Here is a 9346-nt window from a genome sequence, read left to right as displayed (position 1 = left end):
TGTTTTAAGCTCTTTAATGTTTAGGCTTGCTCATTGTGGGTAGCAGTTTCTGAAACAGTCTTGGATCTTTATATACATTTGTGTATACTTACGATCCCACTTACGTTTGTTGCTTGCGTCGGAGGCCGAGTCGTCGATGGATTTTTGCGTTGGGTTGCTATGATGCTGTCTATTTTCGAGACTGAACATCTCTGAGTTTACGGTTTTCGTTCGCATCTGGAGAATACGAACAATTTTTCGCATCACGTTATCTTCTCAGCATTGCGTTCCGTGAAAGAATTCGAATTATATTTGTTTAATTTTTCTTTTCTATTTCATAGCATTTTAGCAATCTATATTCACATTTCCTATGGCCGGCCTGCGTTACCCTAACGTGTTATAATATGGCATGATGTATGATTTACCTGGTTTGGTTGGTTTGGTTTATGCTGTGTAACATGTCAAAGCGACGTAGGCTGTGAGAGACGCCATAGTGGAAGGCTCCGGAAATTCGACCCCTTGGTGTTCTTTAACGTGCACTGACATTGCGCAGTACGTGTGCGCTTAGATTATCGCCTCCATCGAACAGCAGCCGCCACGGGCGGGATTCAGTCTCACATCCTTGGGCACAGCAGTCGAGTGCCCTAACCACTGCACCGCCGCATAGGACGGTATACTAGTTGTAACGTCATACAGCGGCAATTGCTATGAGGGTCGCCGTAGTGGAAGGCTCCAGGGATTGTGACCACTTGTTTTTTTTCTTTGCTTGCATTGACCACTGTGGACTTTCGTCCTGATTCAAGTTTCTACATCTGTAAAAGCATTGCCTCGTGTGTAAATCGCGTAAGCTCTTTTTCAATAACGCTAGCATTTGGGATCCCATAAGGAGAAGCGCACACGTGAAATTGCCGAGGCCTTCAACACAGCTCAGAATGGGTCCGATCGTGCATGTGAGCGTTCGTTTTTATATGTTAAAAAGGGCTCGATTACCTTAGTATAACTTTACTGTGGTTTGCGGCTTGATTCAAGTTTGTTCATAAAGTTCTTTATTCTAACTTTTGGTTACTCTTTTTTGGTTGCTTCTTGAGAGTAATTTAGTGCGAAAAAGCGCTCACTTCTTCGTCTTGCTTTCTTTTTGTAGTCGTCTGGCTCGTGCTTTCCTTTTGAGATAACCATGTGCAACTCGATCAAGTTGATAGTTTGCTTAAGATCTTTCTCTGTCACGCGTCGCAGTAAAATTTTAATCAAATATGCACTGCGAAGCTGCAGCGTGAGTTATGCACTACGCTATAATGGACGGCTTCGTGTTGGTTCGGCCGTCCGGACATAGTAATAATATATTAATAATAATTGGTTCGCAGGAAGGGAAGGGCGCAGTATCTGTCACACTTGCTCTGTGGACACCTGAACCGCGCCTTAAGGGAAGGGAGGAAGGTATGAGTGAAAGTGGAAAGACAAAAAGGGGAGCCGTAGTGGAAAGCTACAGAGTAATTTCGACCACCTGGGGATATTTAACGTGCGCTGATATCGCGCAGCACACGGATGCCTCTTAGCTTCGCCTCCATCGAAACGCAGCCGCCGTGGTTGGGTTCGAACCCGGGAACTTCATCCCCCCCCCCCCCCCCCCCCCCCCGTGAAAGATTTATTTTCAAGAAGGGAAAGACGCGGTAACTGTCTCACTTGTTTTCTGTGGACACCGCAACCGCGCCGTAAGGGAAGGGAGGAAGGTGAGAGTGAAAGTGGAAAGAGAGAAAGAGGAGCCATAGTGGAGGGGTACGGAGTAATTTCGACCTGGGGATCTTTAATCCCCGTGAAAGAAAAGTATCGTCCTGTTGACAAGGTGAGAGGAGAGAAAAAAATTAGGTGTGAGGTGAAGTGTACAATGCAGTCAGATTGCCGACAGCTTTTGAAATCTGTTGGTCCCAGTATGAGAGGGTGCCTTTAAAAATTCGCCACTACCCAATGGTCAACAGAGTGTCCTTTTCATCTCTTTAGCCTCAGGTATCTTTAGGTGCCTGAGTTACTGCAGCAGGCCTGAGGGAATGCTCCGACGCGGACAGTGGTCGGGCGTCTTATCACTGCACCACCCCGGCGGGGCGGAGATAGTAATGGAGAACACGAATCTCTACTGCTACCACAGACGATAGAGAAGTTGCCTTTACGAATCTGTGGTAGCCGCAGTCGGAGTAACAACAGCGAACTCTTATGCGGCAACCGAACGCTGTAGTCGCTGAGTGTAAGCGGGACTGTGGGGCCGGCAAAATTAGGGCAGGTAGTGGGGACTGCAGATCCGGACCGCGAGAGTTATATAACTTAGTCAATGGATGCATATTTGACAAGGAGCTAGCAGGTGATGAATAGCAGCTTACTAGTATATATTCCTTGGGAGGAAACTTAAAAAGTTGCATCTTACTGGTACTTACCCACCGGGAAAAAACACCGAAGCTGAGGGAAACGGTTAAATTGAAATTGGGGACAAGACAGTGAACAATGAAAGAGAAAATGATAGGTGCAAAGTTAAGGAAAAGAGGGAGAACAGGGTGGGTTAGGGAACAAGTGTGTGTTCGAAATAAACAAGAAGAAATGGGCATGGGCATGAGATGTCCGCTGAAGCCAACCGACGAATTAACGAGAAAATGTAAGAGTAGCAGGGCATTGCATAGAGTTACGTGGGTCGATGAAATTGGGAAATCTTGGGGCGATAAGCTGCCCGTATCTGGAGCAGCTAGTGCACTATAGAGAATTATATTTAGAAATGTTAGGAAAGTCTGACTTGCAGTGGGCATGGTTAGGTTGCTGCTGCTGAGAATGATGATGATCATGATAATGTACTTTTCAGCTGCAGAGGAGCAGAATTGAGGAAATGAAGACTTTTCTTTGCCGTCTATATTGATACGGGGCAGAAGGCTAGCACAGGAAACCACAGCAGGTGATGAGAGACGTAGGTGTTCAGGCAAGCACCAACAGTTGCTGCAGCTTCGTCGTCTCTCACTCTATTTTCCATCGTCGTCCTCTTCGGTGACATATACGTAACGATATGAATAAGTGTGGCCAACTTCACAGGCTATACTGGTTCTTGTGCGCACCGCTCGATATCGGTTTCTCATGTCTGCATGCCACGACATATTGCGCTCCCTGTTAGGAGGAACTACAATACATCATCACGAAGGTTAATCTACCCCTAACCTGAGTTCATTTAGGACATTATGATTACCTTCTATGTAGCTATTATTACCGCAAAGCCTGCTCACATTCGTTTTGGTTATACGCACACTAGACGTTGTACAGGTCAAGAGTGTTAGCACACATTTATGGAGGCTGGAGTGGTGAGATAGAGAGGCTATCCTGTTATCGAGAAACCGAAGCTTGGACTCGCGGTCTGACCAACGGACCACTGTTCCTTTTTCTTCTTCGTTTTCGCATTTTTTAATTCTCTTTGGATTGTGAGTAGAATAACGAATTCTTTGTAACTACACATGCACAAATACAAGCATGTTTCAAATTCTTTTCCTCCCTATATAGCAAAAACGATTAATAGCTGCGCTCAAATTTCGCATTAGTAAGTATCGCCCTTAGACATTTTTGAAGCTCTTTTACCCAAAGAAAGATGATAGATAGTTCTTACACGAGATTTCTCAAGAACGGAGATTCCCTGAAGGACGTTAAACAAAGCGTCGCCTTTCGCATATTTCACATCGCTCATTCATCTTCAGTGCGACAGAAATTGTAAAATGCGTGTCCATTTTCATGACACCTCGCCGAATCAACCTTACTACAGCCCTCGAATCAGTGAGATCTAATTGTATAGCAAAGTTTATTATGTTCGGGTTACTTTTTTCACGTGTTTAGAAAAAGGTTTATTAGACATTAGACATTCACATGAGCGGCGACAAATGACCAAAACAGGAAATGCACATGATTAAGAACAAAGGAAAGTGCACATAAAATGCATCCTAATGAACTAATACATCATAAATCAGTATGTACGTACTGAATAAAATTTGGCTGTTCGTGATGATGATATATACAGTTTTAAATGGCAAATAATGCACTTACCTTGTTTCGCAGCGAAAATAATCAGTGCTTATTTTCGTCTCAGTTATCATTCTCCAACCAACTCTGTCGAACCTGTGCGCACCATCTTTCTCTTCAAATACGGAATAATAATAATAATAATAATAAAGTAATAATAATAATAATAATAATAATAATAATAATAATAATAATAATAATAATAATAATAATAATAATAATAATAATAATAATAATAATAATAATAATAATAATAATAATAATAATAATAAAAATAATAATAATAATAATAATAATAATTGGTTTACAGGGAAAGAAAGGCGCAGTATCTGCCACACTTGTCCGTGGACACCTGAACCGCGCTGTAAGGAAGGGAGGAAGGTGGGAGAGAAAGCGGAAAGAGAGGAATGAGGCAGTAGTGGAGGGCTCCGTAGTAATTTCGACCACCTGGGGATATTTAACGTGCACTGACATCGCACAGCACGCGGGCGAGCCCTTTCGTTTCGCCTCCATCGAAACGCAGCGGCAGGCGGTTGGGATCGAATCCGGGTGCTCCGGCACAGTAGTCGAGCGTCTTAACCACTGCACCACCGCAATACGTCGAGGCAATACGGCATCCAAGAGGAATCGTTCTACAGCTAGACTTGGTCCGGCGCTTTAGCGCAGTCGCAAGCCGTTGTTTCCCGTACTAAATTTGAACGACCGAAATAACGAAAGAAAGAGTAAGACGCCCGACTACTGTGCCGGAGCACCCGGGTTCGAACCCGACCACGGCGGCATGCGTTTCGATGGAGGCGAAACGAAGAGGAGTCCGTGTGCTGTGCGATGTCAGCGCACGTTAAAGATCCCCAGGTGGTCGAATTTACTCCGTGGCCCTCCACTACAGCTCCTCTTTTCTCTCTTTCCACTTTCACTCCCACCTTCCTCCCTTCCCTTACGGCGCGGTTCAGGTGTCCGCAGAAACAAGTGTGACAGATACTGCGCTTTCCCCTTCCTGTGAATCAATTATTATTATTATTATTATTAAGGAGCAAGGGCGAAGCCAGCACTTTCCACCCCTTTTCATTTCAACATGTAAACAAGGTGTCGATCCAATATGTCCCGCCTTATAATTGAAATCTAGTGGCATTTACTTAGTGCCTTTCATGAAGTGCAACTAGGTCGTGCCTTCATATAGCAGCGTCATTTCGTTAGGAGAGTTTGTACTCCCACGCGTGCACTCATCTGCTGTATAGCCATTGTTTATAAAACCCCTTTTTTGACATCTACCTTCCTCGACTCCCCGTTACTAACTATTCATTTCACCAATACGAAGAGGTGGTGTTTGAATAGGGATTCAGATTTAGCCCGGAGCCTTACTCGCAAAAATAATGGTCAGTGGAACAGCATGGAAGCTGAAATATTGAGAAAAACCTCTTGGAAACAGCGTTCTTGCTTTCCTCGCGTTGACAATATTCATATCTACAAGAAAAGAATGAAAGTGCGCGTAAAACGGCTTGTCCGATATTGGTTCACGCAAAGATTCAAGCGACTAAGGAGCGTAGGAGGCGTTCTTTCAAAGGCTTTGCGCAGCAGAGTAATGTTTCTGTGACGTGGGCGCTGTTCTGCGGACAAAGTGATAAGAAAGGAGGACGACCTGTCTCGAGCTTATTAAGTTTCCAAAAAGCGGATATTTTTAGGGGCAAACAAAATGCTATTGCTTTATTAAACTTCGCAACCAGATTCATTGCGCTATCTGTACTTGACAGCGGATCTGTCTGCTTTTTTTTTTTTTATTGTGTACACGGTGACTGGAATGTTTTCCTTTTCCCGGCACGGAAGCCGACCGACACGATGTCGACATTGTTCCTCCAAGAGACCAATTCAGCGGCGAATAATAAACTCTTGCTAAAATGTCAAGCATGTCGCTCCGTCGTGTGGAGCTTCTGAGCCTTTTCAAATCTCCTGATAAGGTGCTATACTATTTATGCTCACAAATACCCTTCCCCTGCCTGCGAATTCAATTAAAAGAGAACCGGATATTACAGTGCAAGCTTCTTTCATTACAGGTGTTACAAAGAAGCAATGTAAATGAAGCCGAAGGAGAAAATATTTGACCACATTAAGCTTGCGTCCAGTAGCGTTCTGCATGCCGTGGTATAGTACCGTTCACTCCTTTAAAAATTGGGATTTCATCATGAAGACTCGCACAAGAAAGGTCATCTACTGGTATCACTCGAAAGAACGCCCAACACGGTTTTCATTCGCACGTCTCGGTCAGAAAAATAATCCTTCTCTTTTGCCTTCTACAAATGCCATCTCAGCGGCCTCAGATAAAAAAAAAAAAAAAAAAAAACAATTAGAGAAAATATGAAGAGAGCAGTAGAGGTATTAGTCCTTAAGTTTAAGACTGTTGCCGCTTCATTCGCCGCTTCACGCACTACTCCATTCGGTCACTGATATCGCACTCTTGTAAGTTGTAACCTTCTCTATTTTACAAATAATCCGGTCTCACATGTCAGACATAGCAGGAGTGGATACGGTATTAGTATAACATAGTATCATCGATAATTATAGAATATTTGAAGCAATACAATATTTCCTTGGTTATTTATTTATTTATTTCAAATACTTTCCAGGCCCGAAGGCATTACAGAAAGGAGTGGTATACAGACAAAAACAAAATATACAGTGCATAGCTATACAATAATGAAGTTATATGATGGCGGAAAATACAGTTTTTTTGAAATGTGAAACATCAGTAATGGCAGCGATGGAGGGAGGAAGGTCGTTCCAGTCAACGCGAGTTTTAGGAATAAAAGAATAATGACACATTTTTGTTCTCGAAAATGGAACACCAACTTTAAATACATGATCGGAACGGGATGAAATGTATGAAGGGCTCGCAAAAAGATGATTCTTTAACAGAGGGTTATGATGATACATTCTCTGGAAAATACACAGTCGAAAACACTTTCGGCGCGAAGAAAGGTCATCATGAGTCTTGAATTTTTGGAACCCTCCTTAGCGGAACCTAAAAAAGTGGCCATTGGTATACACAGGGCGAGTACATATATTTATTCGAAGGCTGTATTCAGTCCAAACTGTTAGCTTTGTACATGTCATTCCCCTGTCTTGCGGGAAAAAGTACATTGGTCAGACGGGTCGTTGCTTAAGCGAGAGTCTGAAAGAACACAAATAGAGTGTAACCGTTCAAAAGTCGCGCCATTTAGGCATTCACTGTAGGGATTGTGAACATAAGGATGCAAGATGCTTAGCAGAATTCGAAAAAACCTCAGTCATAGGGAGACACGTTGTTAAGCTAACACGTGAGATTATGGAAGCTGCAAGCATTCAAAGGATGAAGGATCAGTGCGTAAGCATGCCTTCAAATTTACTGTCAGAAAAAGAAGTAGCCTTTCTCTCAAGATATTATAGATTTTAACAGAGTTCGAAAACTTTCACCTTTTTTTGGTTGTGTTTTTTAGTCGTTTATCATTGTTGATCCTTTTTGGCCGTGTCTTTTTTTTTTTTTTGGCTTTTATCCTGTTATTGTCATACTCACAGTACTGTCAATGTTTTTATTTTTAGCAATCACACATTTTTACCTCTTTTCATTGCGGTTAGTGCCATGTTCACATTATTGTTTGTACAAACATTGTTGTCGTGTTTTTTGCTTTTAAATGTTCATCTCTCTTTTTTGTTGGTTTTGGTGCTTTTTAGACTTTTAGCAGTGTGCGTTGCTATATAGTTCTGTGCATGCGTCAGTTTTAAAACCTTTTACTCATGTTCATATTCTTTTTCTTCGCTTTGGCTGTTTGGTTATTGGCACTGGAGATAACTTTCATGCAGCAGAAATTATTTATGAGAGCTTATCCCTCATACCTTTTTTGTTGTCCTTGGCCATTTTTTTTTCTTCAGGAAAGGTTTTTCAGCAGTGTATTGCTCCCTGCCTTGGTCACGTGTTATGATAGGCATCGCTTAAATACGGGTCCCCTTCTTTCGAAAATAAAAGTTGTCAGTTCAGCGCTCCGTCCTGTCTACCTTCGTTCTCTTGTGTTGCGTCCTGTTCCGCGCTGTGTTACCAAGTATAAAAAAGGAACCATCCGGCAAATGGCAATTAAATTTTGTGCTAACGCACTCAGCATCGGCCCCAAATATTGCAGGTATTTTGAAGAAACATTATGACATTCTCATGCAAAGTGACTGCCTAGAAGCAATCAGCTGCCATGCTTGCAGCAGGTTCCGGTGCCAAGTTTTCGCACAGATTACTATATTGGTAAGCGCTTTCAGCACTGCATCAAGCTTTAATGTGAAAATTCGGGGCAACTACTCGTGCGATACTGACAACGTAATTTATATGCTTGAAGGTTCAATCTGTAAAGTTCAATACATTGGCCAAAGTGAAACACCCTTCAAATACCGCTTTACTCATCATAAAGGACATTGTCACACACTGCCTAACCTTTCTATTTTTAAGCATGTCAACATTACCAAGCACCTTTTTGAAAAAAAAATTGCAAGTAACTTTACTGAAATCAGGCTTCAGAACCCACCAAGAACGCGAAGTTCGCGAATCATTCCTAATACACAATTTTAACACTGTTTCTTGCAGTCTATGAAAACATTGGCAAGCTTGTCTCTTGTCATATCAGCTTTACTTCATAGTTGCACCTCCCACAGCATCTCGCGGGATTTTATGTTTAATTGGCACTGATCCTCTTTTGCACTGCTTGCCTCTTTGCTTGATTTGTTACTATTACAGCCCACAGCCTCTCACGGCAATCCATGCTTAATCTCCACTAATCTTCATATCTTCACGTTTAGCTCCATTTTTGCTGTGTTTGCCTATTCTATTCGAGCGTATTGCTTCTCCCTGTAAAATCATTCGATCGTTGCTACTTATCCAATAGTATTCCACGCAATCCCTTGTGTAATCGACACAGGCCCTAATAATCTTTTTTAACTGCATCTCTTCGTTCTCCATTGCATTTGAGCACACGACATACCTTTTCGCGATGTCGTAATGGTGATGACTGTTTAAATGTCTTAAGCTATTTCTTTAACCTTGTTAAATCACAGTTACCTTGCGCCGTAAAATCATACTCCCGGTTTTATTTGCCACTGTCGACCCCCAATCATACTGTTCTTTTAGTGGGCGAATGGCCTCTCGATATTGCAGATTACGTGCAACATATATTGTATCCTTGTGATATGTTATGTGTTTTGCGCTATGAAAGTGGCTGACAACTGGATGAGTGACGTACCTTGCTCTCTCTTTTGCAAAAAGGAATTTCGTACAGAACCTACGACCAGTGAGGACGTGATGCGCAGTGGCAATGACACCCTATTCGGA

The sequence above is a fragment of the Amblyomma maculatum genome, chromosome 6 (genome assembly GCF_055883805.1).
Source record: "Amblyomma maculatum isolate TAMU_Amacu chromosome 6, ASM5588380v1, whole genome shotgun sequence".
Lineage (NCBI taxonomy): Eukaryota > Metazoa > Arthropoda > Arachnida > Ixodida > Ixodidae > Amblyomma > Amblyomma maculatum.
The sequence above is the reverse complement of the archived record's forward strand: the minus strand, read 5'-3'. Positions refer to the sequence as shown.